Source organism: Gossypium hirsutum, chromosome D12 (assembly GCF_007990345.1).
Source record: "Gossypium hirsutum isolate 1008001.06 chromosome D12, Gossypium_hirsutum_v2.1, whole genome shotgun sequence".
NCBI classification, from domain to species: domain Eukaryota; kingdom Viridiplantae; phylum Streptophyta; class Magnoliopsida; order Malvales; family Malvaceae; genus Gossypium; species Gossypium hirsutum.
This window is the reverse complement of record NC_053448.1, coordinates 43,727,769-43,746,440: the sequence shown is the minus strand read 5'-3', so window position 1 is coordinate 43,746,440 and position 18,672 is coordinate 43,727,769. Positions and strand designations below refer to the sequence as shown.

The 18,672-nt window shown below is 35.2% G+C and overlaps 1 long non-coding RNA gene across 1 annotated transcript; it reads right to left on the bottom strand.

The window, feature by feature from the left end:
* Positions 1-16,603: 16,603 nt before the first annotated feature.
* Positions 16,604-18,666, bottom strand: LOC107947547 (uncharacterized). The gene is made up of 5 exons (XR_001697165.2): positions 18,286-18,666; positions 17,629-17,702; positions 17,430-17,551; positions 16,811-16,926; positions 16,604-16,654 (listed from the first exon to the last, which is right to left on the bottom strand). It is a non-coding gene; the product is annotated as an uncharacterized lncRNA (long non-coding RNA).
* Between the last annotated feature and the right edge of the window lie 6 nt (positions 18,667-18,672).

Here is an 18,672-nt window from a genome sequence, read left to right as displayed (position 1 = left end):
TAACACGGCCGTGTGTTCTCCGTATCTTTTAAAAGGATGCAAGTCAGTGAGTTACATGGCCTTAGACACGGGCGTGTCTCTTGACCATGTGAGTCACATAGCTGTAATGTTGAAAATATTAAATGTTTCCGAAATTTTTTTTGAGTTTTCGATTTAGTCCCGATTTGTTTCTAATGTGTATTTTGGGCCTCGAGGGCTCGTATAAGGTACAATATGTTTAATTCTGGTTGGTTTCTGACATGTATATTATGTGATGTGAAATATTTGAAATATTTGTCTTTTTATTCTCTAAACTCCGGTAATGCTTCATAACCATGTTCCAGCTACGAACTCGGGTTAAGGGTGTTACACTAGGACGTCATGGAAGTTCCACTTCGGGGGCATGACGTATCGTCAAAGAGCTATTTTATTGTTTTTTTGCAAAATTCAGACTTGTTTTGTAAATAATTAAACTAATTGAGCTGATGCTCTATTTACTTTTGTTAGTTTAGTTTTTAAATTCATTGCACGTTTAGATTTAGGACTTTATAGGTCTAATTTTTTTTGTAGTTAGGATTTTGGCTAAAAAACTAAGAACTTTGGGTATTTTATAATGGTATTGCGATAACCCTAAACAGTTACAAAATAAGGCACCAAAACACTCAGGATATCACTATACCCAACCCCGATTTTGCGATACTCTGATTAGGTCCTATAAAATACCCGTTTTAGGTATCATGACCCACGTGTTTTAACCTTTTTTAACCCTAAGTGCTCCTTAAAACCTCAAATCTCTTTTATTTTCAAGCCCTAAACTCCCTACTTGGTTTGGATTCTTGTTTTTTTTATTTGCATATGTTTTCTTTATGTGTTCTTTGTTTTTCTATGTAGGTCACTCCACTTAAAGACTACATTACAACTTCGAGCGATAATGTGAATGTGGACGACCTGACCATAACATGATGAGCAATCTAGCTATTTGATCTGCTGCAATCTGTTTTAGCAAATTAAACCGTTTCTCGTACTTGAAGAGCTCATATAAGAGCAATTTAGTCATGTTTTTACTTAGCTTTTAATTTTAGTTCATAAATAATGAAAGGAGTGATTTGAGCCATTTATATGTTGTTAGGGGCCAAAATAGGCCTAAAGGAAGGCTAACGTATTCGGTGAGTGTGCAATACATTATTCAGAGGCATAGGAACATGAGAATGGCCATGATGTTGCAACACAAAGTGTCGATGTAGTAACATAGTGAGCAGAACACTCAAAAGGAGAAAACTACCTTCAGTGTTGTGATATAGATAGAGTGTGTTGCGACACAGCTCTACAATCCAGCCTAAGCTTGTAAACTACCATCAATGTCGCGACACATGCAAGAGGGTGTCGCGACACCGATGTGATGAGGTAAAATAATGAGTCAATGGCATTTTGGTCCGTGCAACAAACTTTAATGCAAAAACGTTAACTGAATAAGGTCGACGGACGACGGCCAACCCTAAGCCTATAAATAGACAGCTCTAAACACATTATAAACAATTTTTATTCAAGTTTTAATTTACGACTTCATTTAGCTTTACTTTTCAGTTCTCTTTAGTTTATTTTGTACATAGGTTTATTTTCAATTGTAATTCTATTTTAGTTTTTGTTTTTTTTCGTTGTGGAACTCAATTTGTGGATTCATCAACTCTTCGTGGATTGTTGTTAACACAATTATCAATATATATCAGGATTTTTCTTAAACTCTATTCTTGATTTATTATTTATGTTCATCTTTTCAAGTAAGTTTATGATGTTTATTAGATATATGAGGAACTAATCCTTTTATGGGAGATTAATAAGTGGATGTGGGAGTAATTAACTTCTATGTAGGGTTTCTTAACTGATAAATTGGTTGAGATAAGAAGAACTTAAAATCCTAGGCCTGACAATTTAGGAAGTCATCTAGGTGGGAATGAACCTAAAATTGGTATTGCCTATCTGTGAACACCTTACCCCAATCTGGTCTAAACTATGAGGTCGAGAGATAAGTAATTCTTGTTAACTCATTAGTTTAGTGGAAGATCAAGAGATCTTGCTAGGTTAATGAATAGTTGATTAAATAGAACCCAAAATAGGAGTTAGTTATGACCATCTAGGCGAGTTAATCTTATATCCTTAGAATTGATAAAATCTACTATTTGTTGTCCCTTATTTATTTTTATACCTTTAATTATTTTTATAAAATATGATTTTCCATCACCTTTGGATTCATCGTAATATAGTTTAATTAAATTACCAATTAGATCTATTAACGTAGATATTAGAATTAGTTTAGTTTTGCCTCCCTTGGGTACAATCCTCGGAGTACTACAATACTTCGTTGTATAAATCTATAATACAGCCTTACTCGTATACTTGCAAAAACCGCCTAACGATTATATTTAGTTGTAAGGTTTACACTCTAAACGTTAGTACGTCCGAAGACAGTCAAGTTGTTAGCACCGTTGCCGAGGAGGCAACGCCACTAGATTAGTTTTAATTTTTGTGTTTAATAGGATAATTAGGAAAATTTTAAATTATAGATACGATTTTAATTTTTAGTTGTTTTTATTTTTCTTTACTAACATTTTAGCTTTTTCTTTGTGGTTTCAGTGCATGACTTGAAGTAAGAGCACACTCATAGAGCGACCCACTGGTCCGCCAACTACCGTCAATCCACCACATGAAAACCCGCTCTTCGACAAATCCGCAAACAAATAACAATTACAACAGCAATTACAACAACCTAAAAATATTACAAAAAGTAATAGTTTAAGCAACCAATTTCATATTTATTTAATGACACATAAAATTAGGTTTACAAGATTATCAGTTTCGAAGGTGTTGCAACTTCAGCATCGACGGTTCCTAGCGACTAATAAAATATCAGATAAATATCAAACAAGATATTTACTAAATTATAAGTTTAATATCAAATAAATAATCACCATTGAAAGATATTTAACATTAACCATATAAATTTCATCAACAATTTGCCAGTCAACATCCTCCCACTCGCCATCCGCCTCACAAGCCCCTTGACCAACACCATTACCATCCTCCTCACATTCCCCTTGTTGGACCCTTCTATAACTCCCAAAAGAATCCCCTCCCCAGCTCCAAATTCATCATTCTTATAAACATGTGATGCATTATTCTCTTGTTTTACAAGTGGCTCACTATCTATTTCATGCTCCACATATTAGTCAATAACAAAATGCTTGTAGCAATAATTCAACATATCTATGATGATGCTATCATCCTATACTACCTGAAGCCCAACATCCAAACTCCCACTATTAGGCACATAAAAGTAAATAATTTTCACAGTATGGAATTGCAGATCTTTTTGTACTTTATTACATAACTCAAAGTAAGATATGATATCAGGATCCTTTTTTTATTTTAAGCTTATTCCCACCCACGTACCTAAGATATGAGTTACACACAAAATGCCCACTCGTATGCAAGTTGATGTAATATTCATCATCACACATTTGCATTTAATTAGAAAATATAATTTAAAAAATTTCTACTACACACATCCACATGTAAATTAAATAACAATTGATGCTATATGATAATGTAATAAATAATAATTAAAAAAACAACAACCAATAATAATTATTAATTCAAGAATAAATATAAGTAACAAATAATAATTTCAAAAATATGTTGTTTTCCACATTCAAAATAAATTCAAATTATAATTAAAAAAATACACAAAATAAATTCGTTATAGCAAATTGTCACCCAATATACACACAACAAAATCACACATTGTCATACATGCTAAAAAAATACATAAAATAGATTATTTTTACTGATTGCTCACTAGAATATTAAGTTATTGAAGAGTTTAATTCAGGTTAACTTAGCTTAGGTGTCCTTGGCTTTTAAAAACTAAAAATGGTGTATTTAAATTTCCAACCAACCCATGAAGTAATATATGTAACAGCCCGATTTTGGGTCTAGTCGGAACAGTGGTTTTGGGACCACAAATCCGACGAGGAAAAATGTAATGGCCTGAATTTTTAGAGGTGTCGGAACGGTGATTCGAGATCACTAATTCGACAAATGGGTAGAAAATATTATTAATTTAGTGAGTATAACTTAAATGTGAAGTTAGGAAAATTTTTGAAATAGTGAATAGTACACTATAAATAAATATTAAAATAATTAGAATCGAAAATGAGGTATCGAGACCTCGGGGATTTTAAATCGAGCCATAAATATTTTTATAAATATTTATGTAGTGTTAAAAAGTTAGTATTAAAGTTTCGTTAAGAAATTTTAAAGTTCCGATAATTAATTGAACAAAAAGGACTAAATTGTAACAAATGCAAAATTATGAGAAATGATTAAATAGCTTAAATGATAAAAGGAAGAGGGCTTAAAAGGAAAATAGACGCAAGGTCTATTTGGGCTGGACGGCAAAGGCATGAAATCAGCAACAAAGTAAGGAGAATTAAGGGCAAAATTGGAATATTGCAAAATTTACTTAATAAAGTTAGTACCAAAGTGGAATTATCTAGATTTCTCTTTATTTTTCTGCATTCTCATCAGCAAAAACACCATAGAAGGGTTTCCTTAAGCTGGTTCTTCCTATTTTTACTGCAGGTAAGTTCAATTCTTGATTATTTCTTGAAAATTTTGTGTTTTTGTGACTTTTACAACTAGGCCCACTTATTGTATTCATTAGTTTTTGATTCTATGAAAGAAGTTGAAAGTTGCTATGAATACATGCTGGAAGTATATGATGATTTAGCATGGAATTAGAGCTTTAAATTGTTCATATGCTGATTTTATTGAAAGAATTGAATAGAAAGTGAATGTTGGGACCTAATAGTAAAAGAGTTTGAAGATAGAGTTATATGTGGAAATTTTGAATTTCAATAGTTGTGAAACAACTTATAATGTCTAGGTAAAGTATTAATTGAGAAAATTAAATTAATTGAGGGGTTACTTGAGAAAGGACCGAATTGTATAAACTGTGAAATTTGGGGCAAAAAGGAAATCAACATTTTGCACTAAAGCAGTTTTGGACAGCAGCAGTAGTATAACTTTGAAGAGTGGTCGGAACTGTCAGACAGCGAAACAGGGGAAACTTTAATGAATAAACTGTACTATTTGACTGAACCAAAAATTCTAAAAATTTTATGGTAAGAAGGTGTGTGAGTCTAGTTTCAGATAAAATTAATGGATCTTAATTTGGAGCTCTGTATCTCCGGATAAAAATAATTTAGTGACTCTGACTCGGATAAACAGCTTTGAATATACATGTGAGTGAATAGTGAAATTATAGCTAGTGTTGTTTAAGTGTGTTATACACATTAAGGATGTGGAATGGAGGGGAGGAGGAGGAAAAATTGGGAAATATATGAATGATTTGTGTATAATTGGTCATATGCTTAATTATAATTGATAAACGATGAAATAGAAATGATGCATATATTTGTGCAGTATTGGTCACGATTTTAGCTCATGTGGGAAAATAAAGTTTATAGTACGTGTGTATTGTATTTTTGGTATATGATTTGGCATGAAGTAATGTCGTGAATGGGCATTGAATTAACACATGTTGGAAAGTTTGATATATGAATAAATATTGTGATCATGAAAGAGGTGGTAAGGTTTAAATTATGAAATCTTTAGTGAAATGGTTTATTATGTGATTATTTCCAAAAAGAATTATGTTTCAATGTACTAGTTTGCGACTATGGTTGAATGATATGTTTATATCTTGTGTGATGTGCATAGGAAACGAGTGTGGAAAGGTAATGAAATAGTAAGTTCATATGGCTAAAAATTAATGATTAAATGTTAATTTCATGAATTATATAATGTATGATGAGATATATTTATTGTTGAAATGAGAATAAAATAAAAATGTGAAAACCGAATAAATGATCAAATTGAGCGGAACGCCGGATTTGAGTACTTCTGATCAGTGACAAAGTGATAAGTGGTAGCTTTAGCTACACTTATCTGATCAAGAGACAAAGTGATAAGTGATAGCTTTAGCTACACTTATCTGATCAAGTGACAAAGTGATAAGTGGTAGCTTTAGCTACACTTATCTGATCAAGTGACAAAGTGATAAGTGGTAGCCTAGCTACACTTATCTGATCAAGGACAAGTGATTAGTGATCATACATAAGACCATAGTTATACTATGGCAAAGTGGAAGTGAAGTACTCAATTTTCCGCAACCATTCCCTAATTTGATTAAGGATGGTAAGTGATAAATGGGCCCAAAAGAATTAAAGTAAATGGTTAAGTGGTAGTGTATTTATACCAGGATGATGTTGTTATTTTAAAGTGACATTTTCATTGCAAAATTGAGAATTTCATAAATGTGTTATTGAATGGTATAATCGATAAACGTTGAGTTAAATGGTAAGTATGTATTAGTGTTGAACTTAATGTCATTGAGTTGTACGTGAATTAAATGGAAATTGCTAGTGATATGATTTAAATTGTGAGCATGATAAATTGCGAATTGAAAGGAATGGAAATGAAGCATTGAATTGCATGAGTATGTATCGGGTCTCGTAGGCCCTAATTATTATGATTATAATATTTTGAGGATATATTGTGAAAAGTTATAGAAGCATGTTAATTATTTTGAAAGTTTTAATTTAGATGAAATTTTATAACTCGGTTAAATACGTTTACAATTGTATGTGTTTTAGTAATGCCTTATACCCTATTCCGGTGTTGGATACGGGTAAGGGGTGTTACAATATATTCTATAAACATATTTGAATTTAATTATCGTTTCTTATTATTATTTCTATACGAGCAAGCAAATAATTTATGATGCGGTCGTTGAAAGCACCAAAAATATCCTATCCCTAATAAATAATGAAAAATAATAGTAAAAGGGAAGTAAGGTCAAATCCTCAGGGACTGGATTTGCACAATATCTTGTTCCGTGAAATCCCAGGCAGAATCTTGCCCAAGAAAACCTGTGTTCCTGGAAAAAAATAAAAAAATAACAGAATTAAAGGTTTGGATATGGAAACGAAAAATAAAATAAAAACATAATTAAGAATATTGAATCGAAAATTCGAGAAATTAAAAATAGATTTGAGAGAAAGAAAATTCTCATAGGAGGTTCCAGCCTCCAGTTGTCTCGTTCCGCCTTGGGTTCAATCCTCGGCTTTAGATGATCCTTCCCAAACCGAATAAGCCAGTTATATTGGAAGAGGATGCCTACGACCACCAACTCCAAGGATTTAGACTTACGATTTAGTGGAACCTGACTCTAGCCAACAATCGCTTCTGTGGGATCGTCTTATGCTAGATCAACGCTTCTCAATTGCGAATCCCAAGCCATTTTGTCTCTTGGGCTTGCCAACCTCTGACAGAGTAAGCTAATGAACCGACTGTGCAACCTTCCCAAAACATACAAAGCGACCACCTTTGCATACGTTGAAAAGCTTACTTCTTAAGGGACATAGACGGAAGCGTCAGCCCCGTAATGCGAAGAAATGATGAATACTCGACGATGAGGCTAAGTACGGACTCTAAGCCTCAAGAACCCTTTTTTGGGGAATATCGACAACCTTCGGCTAGATGGGTTTAGTGGCTCATGGTTGTGGTGGAAAAGAAAATAAATAAAATAAAAATGGAAATTTTATTGAAAGGAAATATGAGAAGAACAAAAGCCTAAACTTTTGGGGAGAAAGTGTTTACAGAAAAAGATGGATGCCTTTTGAGTCACTTCACCCCCTATTTATAGTGTTAGAGGAGATAGACTAATCCTACTTAAACTCCCAAAAGATAAAAAAAACATTTAATTGAAGATAAATAAAGATAAATAAAATAAAATCCTAAAATTAAATAAAATTTAATAATTATTTTAATATTAATTATCCTAATATAATTAAAATAGAGTCTGATAGAATAAAATCTCTTCTTTTTGCATTTCAACCCTTGTTTCCTCCATGCTTGCACTTTTGGCACCAACTTTTCCTTGTGTCGCACATTGACCAATTTTATCTCTAAATTCACGCTTTTGGCCCTTAATTTTGCTTTTGCCTCAAATTTAGTCCTTATGAGATAAAAGATCATAAATAGTTCAAATTAGCAGGATTATACTCAGAATAAATACATAATTAATACATAAAAATACGTTATTCTAGAGTGTTATCAAATTCTCCCTACTTAGCCCATGCTTGCCCTCAAGTATGGTTTCTATCTACTGTGAAAGTTAGATTCTTCCATAAAAGAAATATCACTCTAAAGTTTTATAAAAATCAGTCAAAAATGCATATGAAAAATAAAGAGAACCCTAAACTTGCTTTAAGTAAAATAGAAAAAGTTTTCCAATTAATACACACAAAAATTAGTAACGACTTGAATTATTTAATGAAAATTAGGTAAATTACCAAACCTACCAAGACACCCTATTTGTTTCCTCCTTTAACCCCCAAATTATTTTTTTTTCTTTTTCATTTTTTTACTTATTTTGATTTTGATTTATTTATTATTTATATTTTTTATGCTTTAGGAATATACTGAACCTTTTGACGGGAAGAGAGATGACAGCCAAGCACCCCACCCCGGTTATTCAGCCCAGCAGACTCCTAATTTATTATAATTTTTTTCTTAAGAACACATCGAACCTTTTGACGCGAAGAGAGATAACAGCCAAGTACCTCACCCCGGTTACTCAGCCCAACATGTTCTTAAAAATTAATTCTGGTTAGCGGAGTTTTACCTAACACGTCACCACAACCTTTTGAAGCGAAATAGGATGGCAACCTAAGCACCTTACCCCAGTTACTTAGTTAGTCACGTTTTTAAGCTGTACTCATAACCACGGAAACATTAAACGACATTTTAATAATAACTTTTTTTATGAGGACTTTAGAGAAAAAACAATCAAGTGTCAAAAATAAGTTTTGGTAATTACCTTAATAGTCATGAACATATTTTAGCATGCAAACATATTAAGTGTCCACTTTGTATTAAACTTGATTAATTTTACGAAAAGCAAGATAAAGTTAACTCTATGAATCACAATTAATTTTAGCCTAATAAGAATAAAATAGTAGAGATGGCATCAATTATGGAAAATTCGTAATTTTCTCAGAAAACAAGAATCATGCTTGTAGGTCAAACAGTAGGCAATTCTTGGTAAAAATCTTGGGGATGAAAAGAGGCAGGAGATTCTAAAAAAAAATGGACAAAATGGAGCCTCAAGCAGCAATACCAACCAAAAATAATTACAGCAACAACAACCAAAATCACAGCAGAAAATGACAGTAATAACGAAAAGTACCTCCCCCTACTGAAAGCACATCGTCCTCAATGTGGACAAAAAGAAATAAATAGGTAGACAAGTTAGAAAAACTCCCCGTGTTGTTATTGTCAATCGCATATAATGGTTGGGGTGCGAAGAAACGGTGCTGTTGTGGGTTCATGGTGAAGGAAGGCTCGACGGCAGTGTGGCTTCAGGTCCGAACCATGGTGGTAGCGATCGATAGTGAGGGAGAATGGTAGAGGGAAGAGCAGCGGCTATGGTGGTTTTGTGGGAAAAGGAAAAAAATGTTTTAGAATTTTAGGGTTGAGGGGTTAATTTCTGCTCAGGGGTGGTGCTTGGGTGTAGGGATAAGGGTGGTTGGCTGCAGGAATATGGTAGTTTGGCTGCAGGCATTCTGGGCTGGATTAGTATCTGGAATAGAGGCTGTTTGATACCATGGATAGAGCTGTTTGGTTCTATTTTTCTAGCTTTTTCTTCTTCTTTTTTTTCGCATTTTCGCTCTGTTTTATCTAAGAAAAAGAAGAGAAATTTATTAATATCCAAATAAGTAATAAATAATAAAATAAAATAAAGTAATAAATAAAGTAAAATAATAAAATAAAATAATAAATAAATAAATAATAAATAAAAATTGAGTTGCCTCCCAACAAGTGCTTGTTTAACGTCGTTAGCTCGACGTCGTTATTGGTTCTATGGTGGTTCCAAATGGATTTTCTCAACCGTGTGGGCTTAAAAATTCTCATAAAATGGCTTCAACCGTTGGCCATTGGCTACGAACCGCTTTCCAGATTCTTCACTCTCTATTTCAGTCGCTCCATGTGTGAACGCTTCAGTAACAATAAAAGGTCCTTTCCATCGTGATCGAAGCTTACCTAGGAATAACTTTAACACGGAGTTATAAAGCAAAACTTTTTATCCTACCGAAAATGTATCTGAGCTATTCTCTTATCGTGAAACAACTTTGTCTTGTCTTTATAAATGCGAGCATTCTCGTAGGCATCATTGCTAATTTCTTCTAACTCTTGGATGTCTAATTTCATTGCCTTTCCTGGAGGTTCTAACTCCATGTTACATTGTCGAACGACCCAATAGACTTTATGTTCCAATTTGACCGGAAGGTGGCAAGCTTTTCCAAAAACAAGTCGATATAGGGTCATGCCAATCGGTCCCTTATACGCAGTCCGATAGGCCCAAAGTGTGTCATTTAGTCGAAGGCTCCAATCCTTTCGATTGGGACAAACTATTTTCTCTAAAATAGTCTTGATTTCCCTGTTCGAGACCTCGGCCTGACCGTTCGTTTAGGGATGGTAAGCTGTAGCTATACGATGGTGGACTTCGTATTTTGCCAACAGTCCTCCATGACCTTATTGCAAAAGTGGGTGCCAGGATCACTGCTTAAGGCTCGAGGTGTGCCAAACCTGGAAAAAATAGTTTGTTTTAAAAACTCCACAGCAGTTTTGGCATTATCATTGTGAGTATGCTTTGCTTTTATCCATTTAGAAACATAGTCTATTGCAAGAATTATATATACATTGCTAAATGAAAAAATAAATGGGCCCATGAAATTGATGCCCCATACATCAAAGATTTCACATACATGAATCAGGAAAATGGGCATTTGATTTCGTTTAGTGATGTTACTTGTATGTTGGCACCTATCGCAAGACTTACAGAAGTTATATGCGTCTTAGAAAATTGTGGACCAATATAGCCCACATTTTAACACCTTATGAGCGGTCCACTTAGAGCCAAAGTGACCTCTGTAAGCTTCAGCATAACAAAGATTAAGGATAGAAGTTACCTCAGTTTCTGGAACACATCTTCGTATTATCTGGTTTGAACAGTGTTTCCACAAGTATGGGTTATCCCAAATGTAATATCGAGCGTCGCGTCTAAGCTTTTCCCTCACGGAATGTGCTAACTCAGTGGGTAACGATCTTTTGGCTAGAAAGTTTACTATATCTGCATACTATGGGAGACGTACCTCGGTCGAGAATAGGCTCTCAACAGGAAATTTTTCCTTAATAGGGATGTCGTTAAAAGGTACTTTTATTCTGCTTAAGTGGTCAGTAAATAAATTCTCGCATCCCCTTTTGTCTCGAATCTCGATGTCAAATTCTTGGAGCAATAAAATCCACCTAATGAGCCTCGGTTTTGCTTCCTTCTTCACGATCAAGTACTTGAGGGCTGCATGATCAGAAAAAATAATTACTTTAGATCCCAATAAATAAGGTCAAAATTTATCTAAAGCAAATACAACGGCTAAAAGTTCTTTTTCCGTAGTGGTGTAGTTGATCTGCGCAGCATCTAGGGTTTTCGAGGCATAACATATGATATGTGGTTCTTTGTCTATCCCTTGCCCCAACACGACTCCTACACTGCGCTCGTTGGCATCACACATAATTTCAAATGGGTATTTCCAATCTGGCGGTTGCACTATAGGAGCGGAGACTAACTTTTGCTTGAGTGTATCAAATGCCTCCTTACATTTTGGGTCAAACTCAAATTTCTTATCCATCTGCAACAACTCACACAGTGGTTCAGCTACCTTCGAGAAGTTTTTTATGAAGCGCTTGTAGAACCCTGCATGGCCAAGGAAAGAATGAATTTCCCTCACAGTTGAGGGATAATGCAAAGAATTTATAGTATTAATTTTGGCCTTATCGACCTCAATTCCTTTAGATGAAACAACATGACCCAGAATTAAACCATTGTCTACCATAAAATGACACTTTTCATAATTCAAGACAAGATTAAATTCTATGCACCTACTCAAATTTATCGTTAGGTTTTTAAGGCATTCATCAAAACAATTCCCATATACAGTAAAATCATCCATAAAAACTTCGATAATTTTTTCTACATATTCAAAAAATATACTCATCATGCATCTCTGGAAGGTGGCCGGCGCATTGCAAAGACCGAATGTCAACCTTCTATACGCAAATATACCGAATGGGCATGTAAAAGTGGTCTTTTCCTGGTCCTCCCGTGCGACTAGAATATAAAAGAAACCTGAGTATCCATCAAGACAACAAAAGTGATTTTTTTCGGCTAATCTTTCGAGCATTTGATCTATAAAAGGAAGAGGGAAATAATCTTTTCTAGTGTATGAGTTCAACTTCCTGTAATCAATGCAGACGCACCACCCATTTTGTACTCGGGTAGGTACCAAGTCACCTTCAGCATTTTTCTTTACTGTCACGCCTGTTTTCTTAGGTATGACTTGTACCGGACTTACCCACTTACTGTCAGAAATAGGGTAAATTATGTCAGCGTCTAGAAGCTTGATTATTTCCTTTTTTACTACCTCTATCATATTCGGATTTAGTCGTCTTTGTGCCTCTCGCCTTAGTTTCATGTCTTCCTCCAAGTAAATCATATGTGTGCACATCAAAGGGCTTATCCCTTTTAAGTCTGCAATGGTCCAGCAATCGCCTCCTTATGACTTTCTAGTACAGGAACCAAACTTTTCTCTTCATGTTTGGAGAGTCTATTGGAGACTATGACTGGTAGAGTATTACCCTTCCCAAAAAATGCATATTTCAGATGCTCAGGAAGTGGTTTCAACTCCAACTCTAGTGCTTGTATAACAAAAGGTAATAATTTAGTATTTGGAGATAATAACTCATTAATAAATTCAAATTTATCAAGTTCATACTAATCTCCATAAATTGACTCAAAATTCTCTTCCACTAAAGAGTCAATTATGTTGATACGATTTACGCTCAAGATTTCGCTTGGATGGCTAATGGCGTCGTAGACATTAAACTTTACGATCTCCCCATCAAACTCCATCGTGAGAGTTCCACTTCGAACGTCGATTTTAGTACTAGCTGTACTGAGAAAAGGTCGACCCAGCAAGAGATCTGAAGATCCAGGAGTGCTATCCTCCTCCATTTTGATCACATAAAAATTTGCAGGGAAAATAAGCTCGTTAACTTTTACCAGAACATTCTCAAGGACTCATTCTGGATGCAAACAGACCTGTCCGCCAATTGAATGATAACACCTGTTTTTGTCAAAAAACCCGCGTTAAATGATTCATAAATAGAATATGACATTACATTTATAGAAGCCCCTAGATCACACATAGCCTTCTTAATTCCCAGATGACCTATTTTGCATGGTATTGCAAACATGCCCCTATCCTTGCATTTTGCCGGCATTTTTCATTGTAACACTGTGGATACATTCTCACCAACATTCACCCTTTCATTACCAGTTAATTTTCACTTGTTGGTGCAAAGTTCTTTAAGAAATTTAGCATATCGCGGTATTTACTTGATAGCATCCAACATCGAAATGTTGATCTCGACATTTCTAAATGTTTTGAGGATTTTCTTGTCCTCTTTACCTCTTTGACACTGGTTGAATTGTTCTAGAAACAGAGGTTGAATTTTAGGCAATGGAGGCTTCGGTTGGACCTATTCGTCTTTCTCGGGTTTTTTTTAGGCAATTTCCTGGCCAAGATTCTTGTCAGGAATTGGTTTCAATACCTTTCCAATCGCATTTTGTCTAAGGTTTGGTTTTGTTTGTGACGGCAGCTTCTCTTGAGATGTTAATTTCTCGATCGATGTGGTCAACTCTTTGATGGAAATCTTGGTTTTCTGTTGGAAATCCTTCGTCTCTTTTTGAAAATTAAGAGTTTGTTGTTGGATTCGCTGTTGAAAATCAAGAACATTAGTTGCTAACTTATTGACCATGGTTTCTAGAGAATTACCTGAACCTTGAGGCTGTTGCGGAAACCGATTTTGGTATAGTTGGTTATTTCGTGGATTGGCCCCATAACTTAAGTTAGGATGGTCCCTCCACCCTGGGTTGTAGGTATTAGCGTAAGGGTCGTATCTCCTTTGTGGCGGCCTAGGGAAATTTCCCACAGCATCCAAATGGGTCATGGTATCATCATACAAACTGGGACATGCATCAGTTGCATGATCAGGTGTAACACATATTCTGCATAACTGGGTTGTCTTCACCTTTTTTGCAATAAGAGAGTTCATCATATTAGTAAGTCTATCAACTTTATCCTCTAAGGTAAAATTACTTAGTTGGTGAACCCTTCTAGGGGGTTCAGTATTGGCTCGGAACTGTTGAGAATTTACAGCCATCGTGGAGATCAAGTCTCTCACTTGTTGGGGAGTCATGTTGACCAATGCTCCTCTACTAGCGGCGAGTTCAGTATTGGCTCGGAACTGCTAAGAATTTGCAACCATCGCGGAGATCAAGTCTCTTGCTTGTTGGGAAGTCATGTTGACCAATGCTCCTCTACTAGTGGCGTCTACCATATTCATCTCCATGGGCTTCAAACCTTCGTAAAAGTATTGGAAGAGAGATTGCTCCGTTATACCATATTGTAGGCAGCTTGTACACAACTTCTTAAACCGCTCCCAATAATCATAAAGGGGCTCAGCTTCTTTTTTCCTTATTCCAACGATCTCTTTTCTTAGCTCAGCTACTCGAGACGCTGGAAAAAACCTATTTAGAAACAAACGAGATAGATCAACCCAAGTTGTAATAGATCCAGGGGTTAAATAAAATAACCATTCATTAGCGGAATCTACTAGGGAGAAAGGGAAAGCACGCAATTTAATCTGATCCTCAGTTACCCCTTGAGGTTTCATGCTAAGACAAACCATATGAAACTCTTTCAGATGCTTGTGGGGATTTTCATTTTGTAACCCACGAAAAGTTGGCAGTAACTGGATTAGACTTGACTTCAACTTAAAATCGGTATCCACAGTAGGATACGCGATGCACAATGGCGGTTGTTTTGTCGGAGCTTCAGCCAGTTGCCGAATCGTTTGAGCCATTAGTTGGTGTGCTAGATTCGGGTTTTTGTTAACCCTAGCGTTAAGCACTTTTTCTGGAGAGTCGACTTCTACTTTTTCACTTTCAAGTGTTTGAGTAGGGTTTTCATTAACCTTGGACTTAGTTTCGCTGTCGACTTCGATTTCTGGCGGTGGGTTGTTTTGAGTTCCAACCACCGCTGATTGCTTTTTCTGTAACTTTGTCTTCCTGCTATTGGCTATAGTAGTTTTCTCAATTTCTGAATAGAATGCAAGAGTACCTAGAGCAGATATGGTCATAAGAAACGAAAAACAAGATTAGTACGTTGCCAGTCCCAGGCAACGGCGCCCAAGTTTGATGCGGTCATTGAAAGCACCAAAAATATCCTATCCCTAATAAATAATGAAAAATAATAGTAAAAGGGAAGTAAGGTCAAATCCTCAGGGACTGGATTTGCACAATATCTTGTTCCGTGAAATCCCAGGCAGAATCTTGCCCAAGAAAACCTGTGTTCCTGGAAAAAAATAAAAAAATAACAGAATTAAAGGTTTGGATATGGAAACGAAAAATAAAATAAAAACATAATTAAGAATATTGAATCGAAAATTCGAGAAATTAAAAATAGATTTGAGAGAAAGAAAATTCTCATAGGAGGTTCCAGCCTCCAGTTGTCTCGTTCCGCCTTGGGTTCAATCCTCGGCTTTAGATGATCCTTCCCAAACCGAATAAGCCAGTTATATTGGAAGAGGATGCCTACGACCACCAACTCCAAGGATTTAGACTTACGATTTAGTGGAACCTGACTCTAGCCAACAATCGCTTCTGTGGGATCGTCTTATGCTAGATCAACGCTTCTCAATTGCGAATCCCAAGCCATTTTGTCTCTTGGGCTTGCCAACCTCTGACGGAGTAAGCTAATGAACCGACTGTGCAACCTTCCCAAAACATACAAAGCGACCGCCTTTGCATACGTTGAAAAGCTTACTTCTTAAGGGACATAGACGGAAGCGTCAGCCCCGTAATGCGAAGAAATGATGAATACTCGACGATGAGGCTAAGTACGGACTCTAAGCCTCAAGAACCCTTTTTTGGGGAATATCGACAACCTTCGGCTAGATGGGTTTAGTGGCTCATGGTTGTGGTGGAAAAGAAAATAAATAAAATAAAAATGGAAATTTTATTGAAAGGAAATATGAGAAGAACAAAAGCCTAAACTTTTGGGGAGAAAGTGTTTACAGAAAAAGATGGATGCCTTTTGAGTCACTTCACCCCCTATTTATGTGCTAGAGGAGATAGTCTAATCCTACTTAAACTCCCAAAAGATAAAAAAATATTTAATTGAAGATAAATAAAGATAAATAAAATAAAATCCTAAAATCAAATAATCCTTAATAATTATTTTAATATTAATTATCCTAATATAATTAAAATAGAGTCTGATAGAATAAAATCTCTTCTTTTTGCATTTCAACCCTTGTTTCCTCCATGCTTGCACTTTTGGCACCAACTTTTCCTTGTGTCGCACATTGACCAATTTTATCTCTAAATTCACGCTTTTGGCCCTTAATTTTGCTTTTGCCTCAAATTTAGTCCCTATGAGATAAAAGATCATAAATAGTTCAAATTAGCCGGATTATACTTAGAATAAATACATAATTAATACATAAAAATACGTTATTCTAGAGTGTCATCAACCTATCTAAGACCAAGAAACTAAATAAGTGTTGCTTCAGCTTCTAATGAGTTTACCAGTAAGACATCCATGCTGCCCTGGAGCATAGCTTTTTTGCTCGCTTTCAAAGCAACTTACAAGGGGAGCTCCTTTGCTGCCTCTTTTGAGCAAACATTTACTCTCAGAAGGGCATCTGCAATTATACATAATGAACTCAAACTTCTAAGGTGATCTTCATTAGATGGATCTACATCAATCAAAACAAATCAAGTGTACTCAAATTTTCAAAATTTTAAAAGTTCATGTAGGATCTAGAAATTTGTATGCTTTAACATTTAGTGCACCTCTCACTTTTCATAAATAACTCTTTACCGAACAAGCATTTGAAAGTAGTAATGAGGTAGCTATGGATATCAATTCTAGAACAGCAATAGTTGAGCGGCAGGTCATAGACATGACTTTTGCTTTGAGCTAGCTTTAGGTTAATTATATTTTTAGTTCAAGTGAACGGGGATCTTTAAAAAGTGAGAAAAGATTAATGAGATTTCTTTGGACCTCCATCAGGAAACAGGAAAAAGCAATGACATGCCCATGAGACCATCATTAGTAAATTTAAACCATATTGTTATCTTCTGAGTGATTTGAAACTCCAGAAGCGTAGAAATATTTTCAAGAGCAACAATCGCAGAAAGAAACCTGATATGCCCCGTAGAAGGTAATTAAACGTCGTGGCAACATACTGTTTAAGAGCAACTTGGGCAGCGGAGACCACAAAAGAGTATCGTTCAACAGAGCATTGTCCTCGATATGAAAATAAACTATATTTACTCAGATTAGAGGAAGAAATGAAATATAGACTAAAAATATAATGGGTCAAATAAGTTTCAAGAAAGACCTCCAGAGAAAAACTGGGTAGAACAGCCTCACTTAACACTTCATCCATTAGAAGCACATCTGTCCAAATAACCCCTGCAAATGATTTGGCAATCAATAAGAAAAAGGTTAAATAAGTTTTAAGTTTCAAAATACAAAGAAAAGAAATACAATAAATGAAAGCATTGTTTATATGATTCCAACAAAACTCAGAAACAAACAAATTCAAACTCACACCATCATTGATAAAACAATATGGTACCAAGGATCAATTTTCTTATGAACACAAAGAAGCCTCAGCTTTAGTTGAGACACATGCTCAACAAGCAGTAACATCAAGAGCACTCTCTTGTCTCCATCAAGTAAAAAATGCTAAAGACATCTCCAAATATCGAGATAATAAATTATTTGACTAGCAGACACTTGTAAAATGTGCATTTGTAAACAATGATATAATTGTTAATTAATTACGTTTAATATTCGGATAGCCATGAACAACAACAGGTCAGGAAAAGCAAATGCGCCCTACTTACGAAGAACACCCAGGAGATTGCCACAAGAAATCCGACCCTTTACATACTGCTCAGTAGTTTCAAAAGTGCCAGGAGAAGCTGGGGAAAGCCAATCCCACAAGCCATATATAAAGAAATTAACAAAATGCTAGTTTATGCTCATTTACCTCATGAGCTGCAACAGGAACTGAGTCTGAAACTTTTCCTTGTTTAGGATCATTAGACTCCACAGAAACATTCTCAATTTCATCTGATTTAAGCTGAAGGTCTCCAAGAGATTGCTCTAACTTTTCAAGCAGTTTTGCCTGTAAGCTATCCACCTGCCCAAATACACATAATCTAGATCATGCATAAGATTATACTTCAAACGGATATATGAAGCAATATCAAAATCCTGTTTAGAAAGTAACATCACTGTAAGTCAAAGATATTAGCTGCTAGTTTTAAAGACTTTCAGTAATCAGAAGTTTAATTTTTTAAAGAAAACATGAGAGAGAAAGAATGAAGTCATTTACATCCCTTTGCTGATGCATTTCATGTGGAGTAAAGCCATA